The 21,805-nt window shown below is 39.3% G+C and overlaps 1 pseudogene; it reads right to left on the minus strand.

Moving 5' to 3' along the window:
• Positions 1–13,443: 13,443 nt before the first annotated feature.
• On the minus strand, positions 13,444–20,807 carry LOC149095856 (uncharacterized; annotated as a pseudogene).
• Between the last annotated feature and the right edge of the window lie 998 nt (positions 20,808–21,805).

Here is a 21,805-nt window from a genome sequence, read left to right on the forward strand (position 1 = left end):
AAGACGTTGTAACTTAAAAAAATTAATTTCTTATAGAACCTAGCATTTGCCCGTGAAAGAAATGTACCTACCATGTCCGTGAAGTAGAAAGGGTAGGATATCTGTGATAAAGATAGGTAGTGACATCAATAGTGTTTAGCCATGAAGGATTTAATTAAGAGAGAGAGAGAGAGAGAGAGAGAGAGAGAGAGAGAGAGAGAGAGAGAGAGAGAGAGAGAGAGTATTACCTAAAGAGTTGAGGGATACCTCTGGTTAAGAAGACGGGGACATCAATTATGTAAAGCCAGTCTGAATTTAGTTGAGCGTTACTCCACGTCTTCTGTTAGCTTGGCGACTCCTTATCCTTTTCGCGGAAATAATATAATAATATAATAATATAGATACAGCAATAATGATCATTTTTTACTGATCGTTTGATATCTTTTTTCGAGAGTTTCGAGAGACGCGAAGAAACGTGTTTCCCAGGTTAATGAAGGACTGGATACTATCAAGAGTTTCTCTTGATACTATATGAAAGGTGCCAACGATGGGATGCCGACGGTGAGTCGAAAACTTTCATTACCCGTTGATTTAAGTGTACCTCAAATTTGATCATTTTCCAAAAAAAATGTTGCTCGCTTTGTCAGAGAGATCTTACTGCAATCTTTCATTTAAACAAAATGATATGAAAATAGATTGATTCTCAGCAAAGTTATTAACGAAAAACGTTTCTTACCATTAATTATCTCTAATTGATAGCTGTTAACATGTTGTCACGAGAAGTAACTTTGCACAAAAATCACTTGACCGACGCGGTGTTGTGCGAATTTCAGACGTTTGTGTTTGTGTTTTAAAATTGGTCGTCCACGTGCTGCTTCGAGTGTTTTGCTTTTGTAGATTATAGATTTAAGAGGGGCCCTCTGTAAATTTCAACTATGGCCATTTGGACCAGAAAAAATCAAATTCCTCAAACTTTCTCAGATGAATGGTCTAGATAAGTGATTCACAAAAATATAACTTTCAGTTCAATTCGATTCGTATTTTAGCGCTGGGGCCACCATCTTGGTTTTGCCCCTCTGAGAGGGCTTTCAGCGGCCATTTTAGGGCACATTTTTAACAATTTGCCATACAAAGAAAACGATATAAATCCGGGTAAAAACCCTTTATTCGAGACAAGCAAATGTTTCTTGTTACATTGAGAGGCTGTTTTGGCAATTTGATCATCACCTGAATTTTTTCCAGAATTTTAAATTTCTTCCCTTTCGGACTACTCATGAAGCGCTATAAAAAAGGCGAAGTTTAAAGGAAAATATCGCCAAAAGTACATCACTTGAGATCCCAAAACTACCCTCCACTTAAAGAGCAACGTCTCACCTGTAAAAACATGCAATAACATTTTGGGGCAGTTAAAACTGTAAAATGTTAGAAGAAGAAGTTTAAGCTGTGCTTCTGTCAACAAAGACCGCCGTCCTAATTAGCATAATGACGTGAAAATAACGATGCACAGAGAACATAATGATATATTCCACTTACCTCGCGACATGTCGACAACTGGATGTTCCACAATGCCTCATGTTATATTTCCAGTATGTGTCAGCCACATTTTCGGTAGTTAGTGTACGAAATCACTCTCAGACATCGCCACGGTTAAGCAGATTTCAACTCTCCGAAGCCCGCTTCATTACATCTATCAATATTATTTGTCTTTCGTCTCATAAGCCGCCGTTTACAAGAAGTTTAACAATTCGCTGAGATCCTAACTGACCCAGAAGTCTGTTAGCAGCCTTTAAAATCCTCCTCTTAATCGAGGAGTCTCATCAAGAACTCGTTTAATCTCAGTTCTGTTTCGATCTGTTTTGATCTGTTGTTTTAGTTTCCAGCGTGTGACTCAATCGCACGTTTTGTCCCACCTAAATAAATTATGCAAGAGAAAGGCTACAGGTCTCGATTCTGTGTCAGCAAGACTTCTAAAAGAATGTCCGGATTTAATCTCCTGGTCACTCGCTCTGATATTCAATCAATCGATCGATACTGGTATTTTTCCTGATGAATGGAAAAGTGCAAGAATCACGCCTCTTTTTAAGAAAGCTGGAAGTAGGAGTGATCCTTCTAATTATCGACCGATCTCGATTATCCCGGTTGTGGCCAAGGTTTTCGAGCGAATTATTTATGATCAGTTGTATCATTACCTCAATGAAAATAATCTTCTCGGTAGACACCAATCCGGTTTTCGCTCGCTTCATTCTACAGTTACTGCATTGATTGAAGCGACTGATAATTGGTCTTCAAACATCGATCGTGGCTTTATTAATGCCGTTGTATTTTTAGATCTTAAGAAGGCTTTCGATACTGTGGATCACTCTATTCTTCTCTCAAAATTACAAGCTTATGGTATTCAGGGTTCCACAAACCAATGGTTCTGCTCTTATTTAAAAAACCGAACCCAAACGTGTTTTGTAAACGGGAATAAATCGTCCAAAATGTTCCTTCGCTGTGGTGTTCCACAGGGAACGATTCTTGGGCCCCTTTTATTTCTATTGTATATAAATGATTTGCCTAATTGCCTCCAGCATTCCCAACCAAGGATGTACGCCGATGACACTAGTATTACTTTTGCTGGTAGTGACGTTGATGAAATAAATAGTTCTATTAATCTTGATTTGGAGAGAATTCGTGTGTGGCTTGCAGCCAACAAACTAACTTTAAATATGACAAAGACAGAATTCCTTCTGATTGGTTCCAAGCAAAGGCTTTCAAATTTTACAGTGAATCCTAATGCTAATATCAACCAGTTTCCGATAAAACGAGTCTCGACTGTTAAATACTTAGGTGTACACATTGATGAAAATCTTACTTGGGAGTGTCATATCAACGAGCTTTCCAACAGGATTGCTTCTGGCATTAGCGTCATTAAACGTATTAGGTATTCGGTCCCATATAAGACTTTACTTTCCGTTTACAATTCATTAGTCCAACCTCATCTCGATTACTGCAGTTCGGTGTGGGGATCCTGTTCTAAAACTCTTTCTCAAAAGTTACAAAAATTACAAAATCGGGCAGCACGCGTCAAAACCTTTTCAAATTACGATCGTAATACTGATGAATTGTTGAGGATGGTCAACTGGGTTAAACTGGACCGTCAACGCCTTGTTAATAAATCAATAATGATGTACAAGATTGTAAATAATATGGTTCCGGAATATCTTTGTTCACGCTTTGTCTTCCGTTCCGATACTTTGACTTATAAGCTAAGAGATAGTGATGGTAAGCTTGCTATCCCACAGCCCCACACTAATTACAGTAAAAGAAGTCTTTCTTACAGTGGAGTTGTACTATGGAATAGTCTGCCCTTGAATATTAGACAATCGCTCTCCCTTAATCAATTTAAATCTAAGTTGAAGAACTATGATTTTGACAGTGGTCTTATATAAATTTTATTTTGTTTTTATACACGGCTTCCTTGTAAAGCAGGTTTTTATCATTTCTCTTATTCTAGTAGTTATTTGCAATATTAAATTAGTTAGGTAGTTAGATTTATTTAAATTAAATATTGTATAGTCCTGAAGGAAATACCGTGTCTAAATAAAGATTTTACCTTTACCTTACCTTACCCGCCATTATTCCACAGATTGCGTTACATTTGACAAATGCACATTCCAACGGGTAGGGATAGGGTGGGTAGGAAGTGAAAATGCAACCGACATTAAAGCCATTTTACGCATTTCTGTGGCTAAACTAGTAACTGACTTTCCCAGAATGATTTGAACATGAGCTTCTGCTTGCAGGCATCTTCTAGGTTATTTTTGCAGGGTAGGTTGGGGTGGGGGGTCGTGTATTAAAAAAAAAAAAAAAAAAAAAAAACGAGAAAAAGAAAACGATAGACAGTAGCAGGTAGCATGATCTGTGTATCTTGATTAGCTTTATCAGTTCATCAGTGAGGCCCTATTAGGGGTTTTCAGGATACTGGATTTTTGGGTAAAAAATTAATAGGATGCAAGAAATTTAGGGGAAAATTAATGGGGTAGAGCATGTTTAAGTCAGATAAAGGGGGACAGTTGTGTCTTTCGCTGCAGAAGTGCCATGAAATTTTGCAAAAGACAACAGACTGACGAATAGTGCGCAGGAAGTAATGGTAAGCGACGTTTCATTGAAACTCCTTACATTTTCTTAGCCGTTTCACTTTTTCATCAGAAAAGAAAATACTCAGAAAATTACTGAAGGGCAGTTAAGGACGGTGCCTTCTTTTTTGTGGGCACACGGTCTGTGCATTACGTAAGGCATGGTTTAAACGCCAGGCGCGCGCTTGGGTTGGAACTAGTGACGTAATTAACTACCCTAACAAGCGTGCATTCTCGTCCCCAGAGCCCACGATCCTTCTGGCCTGCTGCAGGGATCGAGAGCTCTGGGCTGGTCCAACACCGGAAGTCAGCAATTCACGGACTTCCCGTCAAATCTGGCAAATCTGATTGGCTGAGAATACGAAACAAATACTCTGCGTATGCTCAGAAAACCGGGTCTGGCCAGAGCTCTCGATTCCTGCCGCAGGCCAGAAGGATCGTGGGCTCAGGGGACGAGAATGACCAGGCTTTTATCGTATCCGTAGAAAAAAGCATACTGAAATTCAACTGTAGATGGTATAATGCGCGCGCAAAACAACTGCGAGAGACGTCAATGTTTAACTTACTTGGGAAGTAACAGGAAAAAATGTAACGGACACCGACAAAGTTTTCGAAAGGATGAAACAACTCATTTAACTTTTGAAAAAGGGGTGATTACAGCTACATTTTATGGTATGAATTGGAAGTGGCAAGCCTATTCAACAATGCATTAGCTAGTTTTTGGCTGTGAGGAAAAGTTACGTAGATTGTATTTTGGCCAAGCCAGAGGAGTGCTGTCCAGGGACGCTCAAAGCGCTGTGGCGACGATTCCGTTATTAAATACATATCAAAAGTGTTTTTTATGTTACCACTTACCACGTAGTTTAAAGATGTTTTTTAATATGTTTAGTTTTCTGCACGTAAAGGCGAACCTTAGGAGAATCTGTGAAGAAATATCTTTATCTTTCTTTCAGAAAAATGCTACCGTCCGCAGTAGCTAATTATCTCGGAAAAATTAATGACTACCCCAAGTTTTCTTTGTGGATTCTAATAACCCTGGCTAAGATCTACTTTTTCCACGTTTTCTTAATCTGGCGGAAACACGTTTATATTTTGTAGGGACCATTCGTTATTAGCCTAAGGCACCCCACAGCCGCTAATGTCGTTCAGTTCTGTGATGGAGCACAGCTTCATGTCTGCACAAGACTAGTTTTCAACCCTATGCAGGGCGCTTTAAAATACCCGCATCTATCAAGCGAAGCACTAATGTTGACGCTTAGCTTTTTAAAGACATTATAGATGCGTTTAAGGAATGAGTCATAAGCAATTGGATGAGTTAACTGACACTTGTCAAAAGTATCTGCAGCTTGATTCTCAGCGGCTGTTGTGTCTTCTTGGAGGACCTTCTCCTGTCTGTTTCTGAGCTTTGAAGCCATTCTCGAGAGGAAGGATTAAACGTGGCAAGGAGTCAGGAACTCATCACAGGTGAACCGCCTTATTCTGGCCTCATCTTTTGAGCGCCTCATCTTTTGTGCTACAGTAATTGCTTCGACTTTTATGGCCGTCTCCTGACCCGAGAAAAACTTTTCTTCAAGGTAGTGTTTTTTTTTGTTTTTCATTGAAACGAGTTGCCTTTTTGGTCACTTTCAGGGCCCAGCCTTAAGGTTTAATTTCTTCAGCAGGGACTGGAAGAGTAGAATTTGCTAGGACAGAGTGAACACCACGATCGTCGCTATATCATATTTTGGCCTTGTCAAATAGGGTTTCCCTTTCAGGAACAAGTCAACATGAACCGTACTGTAAATTGTTCTTCAGTACTTTTCTGAGCATTTCCTTATCTTAGGGAAAAGTGGAAGCGCTTAGAAAAAGGAGTTTCAATATAACGCCGCTTATCACTACTTGTCAGTCTGTTGCCTTTCGCAGCATTTGATGGCATTTCCGGCAGCGAAAGACACAAGTATAATGCTGAACAAAAAAAAAACAAAACAAAAAAAAAAACAAGTAAGAGGCTTTTTATTGGAGATCTATCCGTATTCTATTTGTAATAAATGAAAATTCTCGTCAAAAACTAATGGCTGTCAATGAGATTAGGATAGTTGTTTACAAATACAGTGTGGAATGTTGTGCCTCGATCTCTTTGCAGACACAAAGGTTGTCATGTAAGAAATTCGTGTTAAACGGTACAGAATTCGGGACACATTTAATTCTCTGTTTATTTCTCCAGCCCCGTCTTTATCTATCTATTCAGTGTAACAAGCGTGGACTTCGAAATCACTAACAAGAAGCTGCGTTACCTAACCTCAAAGCCCCTAAAATCTGATACAAAACTTTCATATTCCACCGTGATAAAGGTACTAACAGTCCAGAATAAATGTTAATAGCAGTTGACTTTCCTCTATTTTATCCAAAATAGCAGACCATTGTCGAGGCCCCGTAGTGGGAGGGGGGAGGGGGGGGGGGGGGGAGAGCGTCGGTGTATCCCCTATCCTATTAATTTTTGTCCTAAATATCTTGTATCCTGTTAAATCCAGCTCAACGATTTCCTACTCAATTAATATCCTGTTTTATCTGATCTAAACATGCTCTACCCCATTAATATTTCCCCTAAATTTCTTGCATCCTATTAACTTTTTACCCAAGTATTGAGTATCCTGAAAACCCCTACTAGGGCCTCACTGATGAACTGACAAAGCTGATCAAGATACACAGATCATAATCTTTAGACCTGATACTGTCTATCGTTTTCTTTTTTCTTTTTTCTTTTTTTTTTTTTAATGCACGATCGCCCTCCCCCCCCACCCCCCACCCCAACCTACCCTGCAAAAATAACCTAGAAAATGCCTGCAAGCAGAAGCTCATGTTCAAATCATTCTGGGAAAGCCAGTTACTAGTTTAGCCACAGAAATGCGTAAAATGGCTTTAATGTCGGTTGCATTTTCACTTCCTACCCACCCTATCCCTACTCGTTGGAATGTGCATTTGTCAAATGTAACGCAATCTGCGGAATAATGGCGGGTTCACAACAGATCAAAACAGAACTGAGATTAAACGAGTTCTTGATGAGACTCCTCGATTAAGAGGAGGATTTTAAAGGCTGCTAACAGACTTCTGGGTCAGTTAGGATCTCAGCGAATTGTTAAACTTCTTGTAAACGGCGGCTTATGAGACGAAAGACAAATAATATTGATAGATGTAATGAAGCGGGCTTCGGAGAGTTGAAATCTGCTTAACCGTGGCGATGTCTGAGAGTGATTTCGTACACTAACTACCGAAAATGTGGCTGACACATACTGGAAATATAACATGAGGCATTGTGGAACATCCAGTTGTCGACATGTCGCGAGGTAAGTGGAATATATCATTATTTTCTCTGTGCATCGTTATTTTCGCGTTATTATGCTAATTAGGACGACGGTCTTTGTTGACAAAAGCACAGCTTAAACTTCTTCTTCTAACATTTTACAGTTTTAACTGCCCCAAAATGTTATTGCATGTTTTTACAGGTGAGACGTTGCTCTTTAAGTGGAGGGTAGTTTTGGGATCTCAAGTGATGTACTTTTGGTGATATTTTCCTTTAAACTTCGCCTTTTTTATAGCGCTTCATGAGTAGTCCGAAAGGGAAGAAATTTAAAATTCTGGAAAAAATTCAGGTGATGATCAAATTGCCAAAGCAGCCTCTCAATGTAACAAGAAACATTTGCTTGTCTCGAATAAAGGGTTTTTACCCGGATTTATATCGTTTTCTTTGTATGGCAAATTGTTAAAAATGTGCCCTAAAATGGCCGCTGAAAGCCCTCTCAGAGGGGCAAAACCAAGATGGTGGCCACAGCGCTAAAATACGAATCGAATTGAACTGAAAGTTATATTTTTGTGAATCACTTATCTAGACCATTCATCTGAGAAAGTTTGAGGAATTTGATTTTTTCTGGTCCAAATGGCCATAGTTGAAATTTACAGAGGGCGACTCTTAAAAGCTTATGGTATATCTATTCCATGTCGTCGAAGGAAAAACGCAGTGCGAACAAAACCTTCAAAGAGTGAAAAACTTTCGATTTAAGTCAATAAGGATCGAGCTGCTGTTTTAGTTGCAAGCGATCGAGGCTCCTACTTTGAGCAGGAGAAGTTGATTGCTCTAATAATAAGTTCCTTGGCGCTTTCGCCGTTCGAAGTGGTAACTTCTTGATCTGCATGCGTACGTCCCCGTGGGTTTCCTTTCCCTCGTTTACACGAGCGCTTTTTACCTGTCTTCGGCATCTCTCGACCTCATTCGTTAGATGGAATGTGAATCCACATTAGCTAGGGCATTCAAAAATAGAAAACGAAAAATTGACCGAAAATAATTTCCTTACTAGCTTTGTTACGCGAGGGGCGGAATTCAGTTCCTGGAAAGGATATTTGCCGCTAGGAGCAACATTTGGGCCCGCTTAAAGTAAAATAAATCTTCACTTGGTCGATCAACCGGTCATTAATTTTCACACGTTTTGTGTAATTATCTCATTACATCGGAAGAACGCCCCAAAGTATATTTTCCTTCATATCTTGAAACGAAAATTTCAGCGAGGAAAGCGCATATTATTCCGGCGAGTTTTGAACGTTTTTCGCTGAAATTGGGAGAGAACGTTGCCCGATAATAAGGCAAAAAAAAAAACGGTGTCGGTGAACTTTTATTGTTTTGCTTCTTTCAAAAGTTATGACTATTTTAGTGAAGAGATGGCATGTTTAATCAACTCTCAAAGTTTAATGCGTGTCAAAAACAAACCAGACAAGTAATCAAAATTTCCCGACACCGTTTTTGTTTTAGAGAAAGGTGTCAAGAACACATAGCGATGTTGATCGCGCTCTCCTGCTCAAATTCGACCAGAAACGAACTTGATTAGTGAACCTCTGTACTTTGAGAAATAGCGCGCTATATTTGAGAAACCTTAATTTTTTTATGTTACTGAATATGCCTTCGTAATCTACAATTATTAAGCTTTCAGAAAATATATACTTTACTGGGGTTTGCGTCAAACGTCCGACCGTAAAGCGATGGTCATTTGGGGTATATTGATACATTAAGGAAGATTACGTCGACACATCCACACATCAACCCATCAACACATCAGCACATCAGTACATCAACACATCAACACATCAACACATCAACACATCAACACATCAACACATCAACACATCAACACATCAACACATCAACACATCAACACATCAACACATCAACACATCAACACATCAACACATCAACACATCAACACATCAACACATCAACACATCAACACATCAACACATCAACACATCAACACATCAACACATCAACACATCAACACATCAACACATCAACACATCAACACATCAACACATCAACACATCAACACATCAACACATCAACACATCAACACATCAACACATCAACACATCAACACATCAACACATCAACATATCAACACATCAACACATCAACACATCAACACATCAACACATCAACACATCAACACATCAACACATCAACACATCAACACATCAACACATCAACACATCAACACATCAACACATCAACACATCAACACATCAACACATCAACACATCAACACATCAATACACGAATACACGAATGCACGAATACACGAATACACGAACACCTGAATACACGAATACATGAAGACATGAATACATGAATGCATGAATGCATGAATGCATGAATGCATGAATGCATGGATGCATGGATGCATGGATACATGGATGCATGGATGCATGGATGCATGGATGCATGGATGCATGGATGCATGAATGCATGAATGCATGGATGCATGGATGCATGGATGCATGGATGCATGGATGCATGGATGCATGGATGCATGGATGCATGGATGCATGGATGCATGGATGCATGGATGCATGGATGCATGGATGCATGGATGCATGGATGCATGGATGCATGGATGCATGGATGCATGGATGCATGGATGCATGGATGCATGGATGCATGGATGCATGGATGCATGGATGCATGGATGCATGGATGCATGGATGCATGGATGCATGGATGCATGGATGCATGGATGCATGGATGCATGGATGCATGGATGCATGGATGCATGGATGCATGGATGCATGGATGCATGGATGCATGGATGCATGGATGCATGGATGCATGGATGCATGGATGCATGGATGCATGGATGCATGAAAACATGAAAACATGAATACATAAATACATAAACGGCTGCCATCATCCATTCAAAAGGCTGTACTGTAAGTGACTTTTTTTTCTCGCTTGGAAATTTGCATTTCTTTTCTATGTATTTTATAGGCTTACCTGCATTTCACTTCCACCCCCACCCTATTGAGAGGTTACCTGTGGTCCCTTTGAAAAGAAAAATTGCGTACAGGGAGATGCCCATATAAAAGAATTTGGGAAGAAAGAAAGAAAACAAACAAACAAGAACAACAAAACAACAACAATCCCCTAAGGTCAATTATAGAGTCCTTACTCCTCTCCCTACTTCAAAGACTTTCACACCCAACATCCCCCCGTCCTCTCCAGCCCTGCTCTTGTCTATTTCTACTACGATATTTTTTCTCGAAATATGTGCACCCCCCACCAATGGTCTGGGAAGGGTTGTTGGTTTGATCTCCTTTACCTGCCCAAGAAATAACTGTTTACTTACTTACTGCTACTTACTGCTCTCTCTGGAATATTTCTTTTGACCCTACGAGATACATGGTACGGATCCGAGGGACTTTAAAAAAACCACAAAGGACACTTGAATGCCACTGAACAAACGGTTTAAAGAGCAACACAATGGCTGTGCACCCGCAATATAATTCTTGGTACATTTCTTTGCCATCTTTTACAAAACAACAACGGGAAAGCGCCAAAAATTTATGTTTTCTGGAGGAGGTGAGCCACAACGGCTATTTTTTTTTAAATGTCTATTTGGAATTTAACACTGTATTCCATCTTCAGTTTCAAGATAGTTTTGACAGCAAGAAACAAACTAATTAACTTAAGAGTATTGCAAGATGTGTCGACCTGCAATATGAAAATTCAGTTTTAATCGATGTTGTCCTCGGTGTTCCCTCAGTCCAAAGAAGAATTACATGCTGTATAAATAATGTGAGTGCAATTTAAACTACATGTATCAACAGGAGAAAAAAAAATGCTATTTTACTGGGGTAGGGTTTATCAAGCAGCAAAGATGATGAGATTACAGGGAAACAAAAGCCCAAAGAAAGCCGGAAAAAGAAGGCAAGAAAATGCATTGACTCAGGTAATAGTTCAGAATAGTGGAATGCCAATTAATTTTGTCAAACCCATGATTTTTTAAAAACCATTTAATAACTTGAACCAAAAGCTGTTTCCTTCCTCCAGTCAACACTACAATATCTTACCCCTAAAGTAATTTTCAACACATCTTGTCATGCAGTTACTAATTCCCTGGGACATTTAGTGTAATTAGTCAAAGATCAATATGCGTATTTCACGTTGTGTACAATGTATAGACAGTGTGTAATGTACATCAATTTACTAACGTCGACAGCCAATTGTGAATTTTTCCTGAATTTTTCAATGCATTAACTGTAGTTTATCAATTTATTTACTTAGTGATCTTATGGCTATCAAGTCTGTGTGCTAATATATATTTTTTCATATCAGATTCTTATGGAGATCCTCTTCCACCTACAATAAGGAACTATACTCAGTCCGAAATATCCCGATATATTAGGACAGCCGTGACTCGCATTTGAACCAATGAGAATTCGCGCTGCGATTCGAGTGTCACGTTTCAAAACAAAGCAGTAGTTTGAAGATGGCGGACGAAGGGAGATTCGGCGAATCGTTATCTGTCCGCTTATTTTATTCGAACGGTAAGGTAAATAATTGTGACATTGTACATTTTGTATAAATTAAAGAAGGATTTCAAAGGCAACTCTGTTTTTGAGTTCCTTGAAAGGGTCTTGAAAGAGTTTGAAGAAGGCTAGCAATTAGCTTGATCAAATCACCACATCGGAATTAAAGGCGCAGCCAGCGCGATTTAATAGAGCTTAAGAGAGACTACTTTGAAGAATTATGGGTTTATTTCCGTTTTTGTTCCTTAATTAGTGGAATCACTTACCCTTACATATTGAACTGATTCGACTTAATCTTAATGAAGGGGGCGTTGTTCGATCGATCGAGGATTGCAAGTTTTGATGTTCCGCCATAACTCCGAAATTCAAAATGCGTTGCATTGGCCTATTTCAACTGTTAGAAAACGGGGAGAATTAACATATAACTCACTTTCTGGTTAATTTTCAAAACGATTCAAGCAAGAGAGACTTTTTTGCGACATACAAACACATATGAAACCACCAATGAATTTCTGTAACCCATACCCCAAAAAGTGAAATATCATACAAGGGCAGGTATTTTTGTTTTAAGAAAATCCCACAAAGAATATTCAAGTAATTCAAAGATATTAATTTATTGAATACCAAAACGGGTACACTTTTCTATGTTTATGTTTCAACTTTTATGTCATTCAACTTTTATGTTCCACAGATATTCAAAACCATGCAATAAATTTGTACTCGATTCAGTATTAAAATTATTTACTGCGACCAAATATATATAAAAAAATGTGCACTGATAAAAAAAACAAACAACACTACTTAATTCTTTATATCACTACTTATTAAAACGGGAAACAATAACAAAAGCAAGTCATCCGTCCTTGCTCTCTTCTCTTCGTCCTTCATCTCTCTTCTCTTCTTTGGCTTTTTTGTCTTACTGTGTTACCTGAAAAAAGAAACTTTCAATCACTACTAGAAAACGTGTAAGGGTAGATGTAGTCTCTTTGTTTTTCTCAGGATGAATCAGTCACAACTTACTGGAATATAGAAAGATTTTAAGGAAAAAGACCACTTTTTTAAGTTTAAAAGACATGTTTCGACAGAACTTCTGTCATCTTCAGTTGAATGAATGATTACAAAGCAAGTTGAATAATAAGTAGGCAAAAATGCTAATTAAGACAAATAGTAACAACAGAACGTGAAAAGGTGTAAATTAAAAGGATAATTTAATTTACACCTTTTCACGTTCTGTTGTTACTATTTGTCTTAATTAGCATTTTTGCCTACTTATTATTCAACTTGCTTTGTAATCATTCATTCAACTGAAGATGACAGAAGTTCTGTCGAAACATGTCTTTTAAACTTAAAAAAGTGGTCGTTTTCCTTAAAATCTTTACATGTCTGCTGCTATCTAGACCTTTTGAAATGTAGAAAGACTATTGGATAATAACAAAGGGGGAGCAGGGGTAGTAATTCATAAGCCCTTAGTTTAGCAGGATGAAAGCAACCAACTCATCACAAGAATTACATATAAGTACTACTTGGAAACCTGCACTTCCATCGTCTCATGGCCCTCAACATCTGGCAGACGAGACCTTACGATGCCCTCAACCCTATCTGCAAATTCCTTTGTCACTTTTAAAACCCACGTACATGGGATTACAATCCCTCCGCCAGTCTGTTTGTTTTTTTACCACTTCTGGGTGGTGGGCGGTTTTTCACTGACTGTTGGTTCACCAGTGACACGACTGTAACAAAGAAACACAAGCTCGTTAACCACAGAACAAGACTTTAAGATTTCCAGGGAAATATCAATTTTGATGTATGCCAATGTCAGTAAAAAATAGGTTTCCAAAAGAAAGATGACGGGCTAAAAATATTGAATAATGATGCAGAACTAAAGAAAAGATCACCTCTTGGCAAGATCATCAGCAACTGGGGATTTTCCCGTCCGTATACAACAAAAAACTGTTCTCAGCGTACTAACCCGTGAACTGATTTGATTCGTCTCTCCTCGAGTAGCTGGACGAAAGTCTTATTAAGAAAATATTGGACACGGCCGACAGGCTTTCCCACTACTTCTCTCACTTTGTATTCCATTCGCCTTGATTTACTTTTCATGATCGTGTCCAATATTTCATCATCCAAAGCATGTGTCACTTTGCAGAGAAGTGCATAGGAATCTCTGGCCGTGTCTGCATCTTCCCGTTCGACTGTCACTGTGCAGTCAACGGACAGCTTAATTCCAAATTCGTGGTACCTAAAATAGAATAGTCCTGGCTTACTATTGCAATTCTATTTAACCGAAAGATAACATCTGAAGTCTACGAAAGAGTGGTGTCTTACCCTTTAATCACACCATTCGTAATTTGTATCTCCACGTCGCTGAATTCGTCGCCTTCTTCAAGGACACTGCGATCTAGTAGTTCATGGAAACATGCAGAGATCTATGCATTCGGTAGCACTGAATATTAACAAACAGGGAATAACTGTTTCTTACCTCGTTTCGCCATATTGTACCAAAATACTCAAATAATTTAGCGCGAATGCTACTGTGGCGGTCGAGCAAGATAGCAAGACGCAACCCGAGTTCCCGCGACGTTTTCCCGGCAGCAAATTTGGCCTTCTAATTGGCTTACAAACTAAGCTGTTGTCACGTCTGGAATCGTGATTGGTTGAAATAACCGTATGTTTACATGCTGCGATAAGCAGCGATAAGCGACATGCTCAAGTAGCCACGTTTGAAAATGGATTCAGAAGTAAATTATACTGCCAACAACAAGAGCAATGCTTCAGACCAAGCGCGCAAATCCAAGTAAGGATAAAAACCTATAACTCATATTGCTTAACTACAACATTTAATTAGAGCGTAGCCCAGTTGTACAACACGAAAACTCGATTCAACACTCATACCCCACGCGTCCTGCATCCAACATATCATTTCATTTCTTTCTATTTCACAGGCAAGACATAAATCAAGATAAAGGTCTAAAAAGGTCAACAAAGGGAAAGGAGAACGTTACATTTAAAGAAGACCCTCGCCAGCGATCTAAAGTTTTGAACCAGCGACGCAAAGGCTTATTTCAATCGGGGTTTAAGCTTAACAAAATGACTGGCGTAGGTAGGTACTCATTTTAGTTTAAAACCAAAGAGAAAGGAGGTTTTTTGGAACAGGATTCTTACGAGAGGAATATTTGTCTGGCAAATTACACGGCAGTGGTAAAGCAGAAACGCGAGGTAGGTGTGGGGAAAATTGCGCGAACGGTGCAGTAGTTTGTCCTCTAGAACAAACACCTAGTCCAGCTGCTGGCCAAAGTACAGGTAGACTTTTAGCCTTAGTTGGTAGAGCCAGATCTAAAAGATTTCTCGAGATGCCCACCGCAGGTCCGGTAAAAAAAGTATTGTTGGATAAACCAATACCAGTTGTTCTGAGTCAGGACAAGGGCTGAGTGCAGGAAAAATAATTTCCATAGCTACAAGCCCCCTCCCCCCTTCCCCTTTACCACCACCCCCTAAAACCTTAAAATTCCAGGCAGAGTGAATGTCATGGGCAATGCTTAAAATTATTTCATCCCCATAGTCGTCTGCACGATATAATGTTTTTGTTCTTGTTTCCTGAAACCTTATTTACATAAATTTACATTGCTAAACAGTGACAAAATACCTTCAATTTGCAAAGATCTTTCAAATAAAGTGTACAATCTTAAAATTGATAAATTATATTCATGGCCCTCATTTAGAGAAGGAAAAATAGACTTTGTATTTGAAAGATCATTACTGTTCACTGTTAAATATAAATAAAGGACACCACCATTCACATGTCATTCAGCTGTTGTTGTGTTTTCCTGATTCTGCACGTTGAGTAGTTCTTCTTGCTGCTCAATCTCTTCACAGAGGGCAATAATGATTTCTTTCTTGGTGGATGCCACTTCTTTTGGTCTTACCTAACTGCTCTGTATAAAATCTGATTGTCGATTCGTCTGAAAATTTGGATACAAGGTTTTCAATCCTTTTGACTAAATCAGCTTTCTTCATGTTCTTTAGTTGAGATGCTACCTCCCTCTCGCCTTTAGTTACATATAAAGGAGTCAAGGGCAGGTCTACTCTCTGCTTGCCATTAATGAGCACTTCCTTGAATACCATTTCTCGATTGGCAGAGGCTACTTCCGTGACATCCACAAGACTCGGGTCAAGAGCCTTGTCATCAACAGATGCATGCGATTTCTCATCAAACGGTCTGCTCAAATACCTGTGGGTATATTGGGAGGGGAGTCTATGGAAGTTTATAGAATGAGGACGTAATAAGAAAGATGTAATGGACGACAGCATCTATTTTAAAACGAGCCCTTTTCTATAGCACTGCAGGAAACACAAGGCAAACTTAATGTGCTACAAAAGTTCCTCTTCATTCTTCAAAATACACAGAATCCAATTTTGCAAAACGGGTTATTTGCCCGACTTACTGTGTTAGTTAATTATTTTGAGCTGCTGAATTGCTTTTTAAATTTTCATTTTGTCTTGGAGATAAGGGTAGGGGTAACCACGTGAAACAAAGAAGCAATATTTTCTTTTGGCAGCAAACCCCGCATAACTGAGAGGCTTGATCAATAACTATTCCAATTACTGGCTATGTGTGATGCAGATTGTCTCTAATACATGTCGCTATTAATATCTACAATCCAGGAACAACAAAGTCACCTTTCGCGTTGCAGTGTTACTCGCCAAGCCACAATTTCTTTACTGAGATCCTCCCTCCTCCTGGATAACTGGGCCTCATCTTTGGGATCGTTCATGCCAAACCATGAGAATGTTGTACCACGCAGCTGAAGTATAAATCAATTGAAATAATGACCCTTAAGGAATAAAATAATGTATAAAATAATGTCATGCCCATTATGATTACAAACATTCACCTAGTCCTGCATCTCCATTGTGAAAATCCACTTGACAGGGGATTATCTATAATGGACCTGGGTCTACAACCACAACCAAACAAAATTTTAAAATATGCCATTTTACCTGACAGCCATGTTTGGCATATTCCTGCAACAAGCCGCTGTGAATTAATACAATTTTACCACCATTGTATTTAGACAAAATACCTTAGTAAGTTGGTCATGATTCTTAAATATTGTTAACCACTCTCTTGCAGTCATTGCTCCATTTTCCCAGCATTTTGAAGATGTGTTCACTTCTTCAAGTTGAGCATTAAGGCCTTCACCTTTAGATTGGTGTCCACTACTGCTCACAGATTCGTGTTTCTCAATGAAATTCTTGAGGTCCACAGGGTACAAGTTACGATCACATCTACATGTGGGCAATAAGAAAAAAAATTTTGTAGACACATTAAAACAGTTATTTAAGTACTGCATTGAGCACCCTGATGATTTGTAAATCACTATGTTGTTGAAATAATTGTTCTTTTGTTTTAAAAAATTTAAAGCAGTTATCTTTATGTGAACTTGATTTAAAAGTACAGAAACCCAAACAGCAAACTCAGTAATGTTCTTTTCCATGAGTGACATGAAGATTACAACTATTGAATGAAAATTTTTCGGCCAAAGAAAACTTATATCAATAGCTATCAACATAGCAAGGGACTAGCTTGTATCACATTTACCTATCATGTAACTCAATCAGCTGGTATTTGGAAGTGAAGGGCTTGAAACTGAACAGAAGAGCAAATCCTGACTGACCAGTGTTAACATAGGCACTGTTGTTTCTTCTGATGCCAACATGGTACATTCTAATTGATCCAATGTAGCGCCAAGCTTGCTCAAACAAGTAGTGGTAGTTGTGGCATTTGACACCTGGTAACCACTCATATAGGTAGTCATTCACTGACAGAGGCAACTTCTTTCCCATTCTGTCTCGTACATACGGCAACAGCAATTCGCACCAGTTTCCTTTCTCCATGACATTAAGGATGGTCATAGAATGATGGTGGTTCTTGGCTCCCCTTGCATAGTTGAGGGCACTTTCAGATGTAAAACCAAGTTCTTTTGCCGAGCTCCTAATGAAGACATCCCATTTGATATCAAAGAATACCCTCACCATGTTCATCTCCACATGGAGGGGCCCGTTATGCAAAACAACCCAGTCGAACTCTCTAACACAAGCAACACTTTCTTCAACATTGTGGCATGCATTCAAGTGCTCATACCATTCTTTTCCATAGAGGGAAACATTTTCAGCACCAGAGCCCTCCTTCTGGCCGCACTCAACACAAATCAATGTGTCCTCTAAAATGCTGACTGCAATAAGATAAGGAAGACAATCCATTGTAACTGTTAACTACTCCCGGAAATTAGGTCCATGAAGTCCATACCGAGTTACACGTGCAGTCTGACCAACTCGGCGCAGCACTTCAGTAACTGTCTTATGTGAGTTAGGATTCACAAAAACAGGATCAGAAACAGAAATTCTCACAGCACCAGGTTGGTGGTTGGATGGGACATGGCTCCATTCAATCAAACTCTCTTCATGCACTTTTTTTAGCTAAGGTTACACATCGAAATCACCAACACTCATGACAACCTCATTTTCTTTGAATCTATACAAATACTTTTTTACTGGCTCCACAAGTGCCGTACCTAGGACATCTTCACCAGTTAGCTTTCTCTCCGCTGCTTTTAGATCCACCCTGCATTCTTTGTTTACACACTTCCGTTTCTGTTTTGGCATAACCGTTTTACAGTTTGGACACACCCGGCTATTTTCTCTGATGTTAATTTCCTCCACTCGCAAATCAACATCATCCTTAAATGTTCCCCCTTTGGTCATCTGGTCTGAGACAAAATCCTTCAAACATTCCTGAATCATGAGTAGGCAATCACAATCCAAATAAGTTTGGAAATGTTTTTGTGTTCGAAAGAAATCATTCAGATATGAGTGGACTGAAAGCTTCTGAAAATAATTTTTGTTTTTATTTTTTCCGTGTGTTGTGATTGCTGACAGGAAAATGAACATTGCATAAATAATTCTTACTGCTTTTTTTTTTGTTTATCGTAGTAAATGCACAGTACACGAAGCATGTCTTTTTGGACAATAACATGTGATATACAAGAATCACACAACAACCAGTTTTAAAATGGCACTTAACGTTACATCTGTGGTAGTGATAATATGTTCTGATGATAATAGATCGTACCTCTCTTCTGAGAAGTTCCTGCATCTCATCTCAGTGAGAATTGGAGTCCCAGCTGAAACTTGTCATGTAACATCTTGTCATCTTTGGCTTTGTTCAGATTGTCCTGCCAGCACCTAAAATTAAATTGTTTTTAGAATAATATTTTTAAAAAAGGATAACGAAAAAACCTTTTCAGGCAGCATTTAAAATTCAATATCGGGATGGAGATAGAAGGCCATACTTTAAAGGAGACAAAAGGCTTACAATCTAGCTAAGAGCTAAGAGCTTGTCCATGTTAAATAAAATAATAATTTTATTTATCAAAACTCATAATAACAACAACAATAATATTATTATTGTTGTTGTTGTTATTATGAGTTTGCTTCTTTCCTATGAGCATAGAAGTAAGGGAAAAGAAATGGACTGCATGAAAAATAAAAAAAAAGCGTAATGCTTATTTGCCTCTCTTATGGTCAAAGGTGCCATTTAACACTATCTACCAAAAAATAAAAGGAGATTTTCTTTTGTAAGCTAGTGCGCCATACCCTAGCCCCCAGCCAGTGATATAATTTACTATAAATGAAAATTGTCATTACAATGTACCTGGGAGCCAGATCACTTCTAATTTGTAGAGAACCCTGGGAGTTGACTTCAGCCTGGCTTACACTGGTCACTACGCTCACCCTTGACTTCTGACCCACTTTCACTTTCCATTTACGCTGGACAATCTGGTCATTGTCAATTGCCACCATGCAGTCACCAGGAGAAAATTCTTTTTGGTCTGACGCAAGGTCTCTGGTCCACAACTTCAAAGTAGAGTAGGACCCGCCAGGAAGGGCTTTTCCAAACATGTTAACTACTAGCTTTGAATTGGTGATAGCAAGAAGGCTAATGTTAGTCATAAAACTAGATGGCCCAACAAATGTCATACCATGGATATGGTATAAGTGTTCCGGGGCTAAACAACGTTGAAAATAGTTCTTCTCTTTGGAAGCTAGTCCCTCTATGATTGATTTAATGATAGGGCTGCGCCGTGAAAACCACTCTTCTGCATCAAAACTCTGCAACATTTCCAGCTCTTTGTACGTCTGGGCAAAGGTGTGGCAGTCCACCTGCAGCTTCGGTTTTTGCTCATGAATAATTCGTTGAACAATATTGACCTGCATATCCTCAGGTAACTTGGCTATGCAGTCACCCAGCTCATCCTCCTGAAGAACATAAACTCCCTTGAGGCTGTTCAGCAGAAGTTCCAACAGCTGTGCCTTAGGAATGACAGAGCATAGCTCCTGAAAAAAAGCACACTGGTCTGTGTAGGGTACCTTGGTGCTAGAGTCGCTAATTGTATCCATAGACATGCAGTAAACTCTAGGAGGCATTTGATCATCCTCGTGTTCTGAGGCCGAGTCTGTGTCACTGCCATGTAAATGTTTGCCTTCCTTCTTCGCCACCTCTACTTTTCTTCTCTTTGAGGGCCTGCCTCGAGCCACTTGGCGTTTACAGGTGGCGCAGTCATCACTGTGTGGAGACTACAATTTTGCTCCTTGTGAAGACTTAAACTTTCCTGCCAAATAGTCCTTGTTGCTGCATTTAACTCTGCATTTCATGCAAATAAACCTGGGGTGCACATTCGGTGAATCCACAAACACAGAGACCTTCCAAATTTGTTTGACTTCGTCCGCGTACTTAGCGACGTCTTCTTTCCTCTCCTTTTCCTTTGTTTTTTCCCCACAAATTCGGCAAAGTGCCTGAAGCATTCGAATATGCTCTTCCATGTACTTAAGGGAGAAAACTTGAAAACAACTGTCACAAAAATGAAGGAACGATGCATTATGCATGACGCCTTATGACAACAGCGGTTCAGGTACACTTGTAAACACACATAGAGACTACTGGTTCTGTGACAGATGTGTAAACAGAACTGTTTTCAGCTGTTGAAACGACTCCCACCGTTAAAACCTCGCTTAATTGCTCGGTTTCAACAGCTGAAAACGGTTCTGTTTACACATGCTGTGCACAGAACCAGTAGTCTCTATGTGTGTGTGTGTGTGTGTGTGTGTGTGTGTGTGTGTGTGTGTGTGTTTACACACATGAAAGAAAACAAAGCGCGGATCGGATATGCAGGGTAAAGCAGGGTATTGTTTTGATTCCGAAGAATTGACGTCATGCGTAGAAATGTCACGCGTGCCACAGAAATATTTCCTATTGAAGAAGTATCTGCACAAGTATATACGCAGAGATGGCAGCCGCAAGATATTCGTCCGATGTTCTGCAAACAAGCAACTGTCAACTTTCCGAGGCCATTCAAAACCTCCCTCCAGAGCTTCGTGACACAATTTACAAGGAGTATCTCGCAATAAAAAGAACGGAAAAAAAGGAAATGGGTTGGGATGAGGTACATTATGATATTGAAGAGGCACCCTTCTGCGAAAAACGATCAAGAATTGTAAAGGTCATGTTTTGCAGTAAATGCAACTCCTGTCGCCTAAAAGGACTCTGTTACGAGTGTTATAAAAATGGAGTAAAACACTATCTTGGCTATCCCGTGTATGACGAGAACGAATACAACGGAAATTTTACTGAGCGGCGACGATATTAACCTTCGTTCGAATCAATAGTTTTGTTTGAATTCTGTGAGTTGCGTGACATTTTCTCAGAAAGACTGGAACCAAATATTTCCCAGGCCCTTGGACGAGCAGTACTGAAAACATGGAGGACAACTCAAGATTTTTTGTTTGGGCCGAAAAAACGAACCAGAACACAATTTACAAAA

Source organism: Orbicella faveolata, unplaced genomic scaffold, assembly GCF_042242905.1.
Source record: "Orbicella faveolata isolate gen_17 unplaced genomic scaffold, um_ofav_v1 contig_48, whole genome shotgun sequence".
Classification (NCBI taxonomy): Eukaryota; Metazoa; Cnidaria; class Anthozoa; order Scleractinia; family Merulinidae; genus Orbicella; species Orbicella faveolata.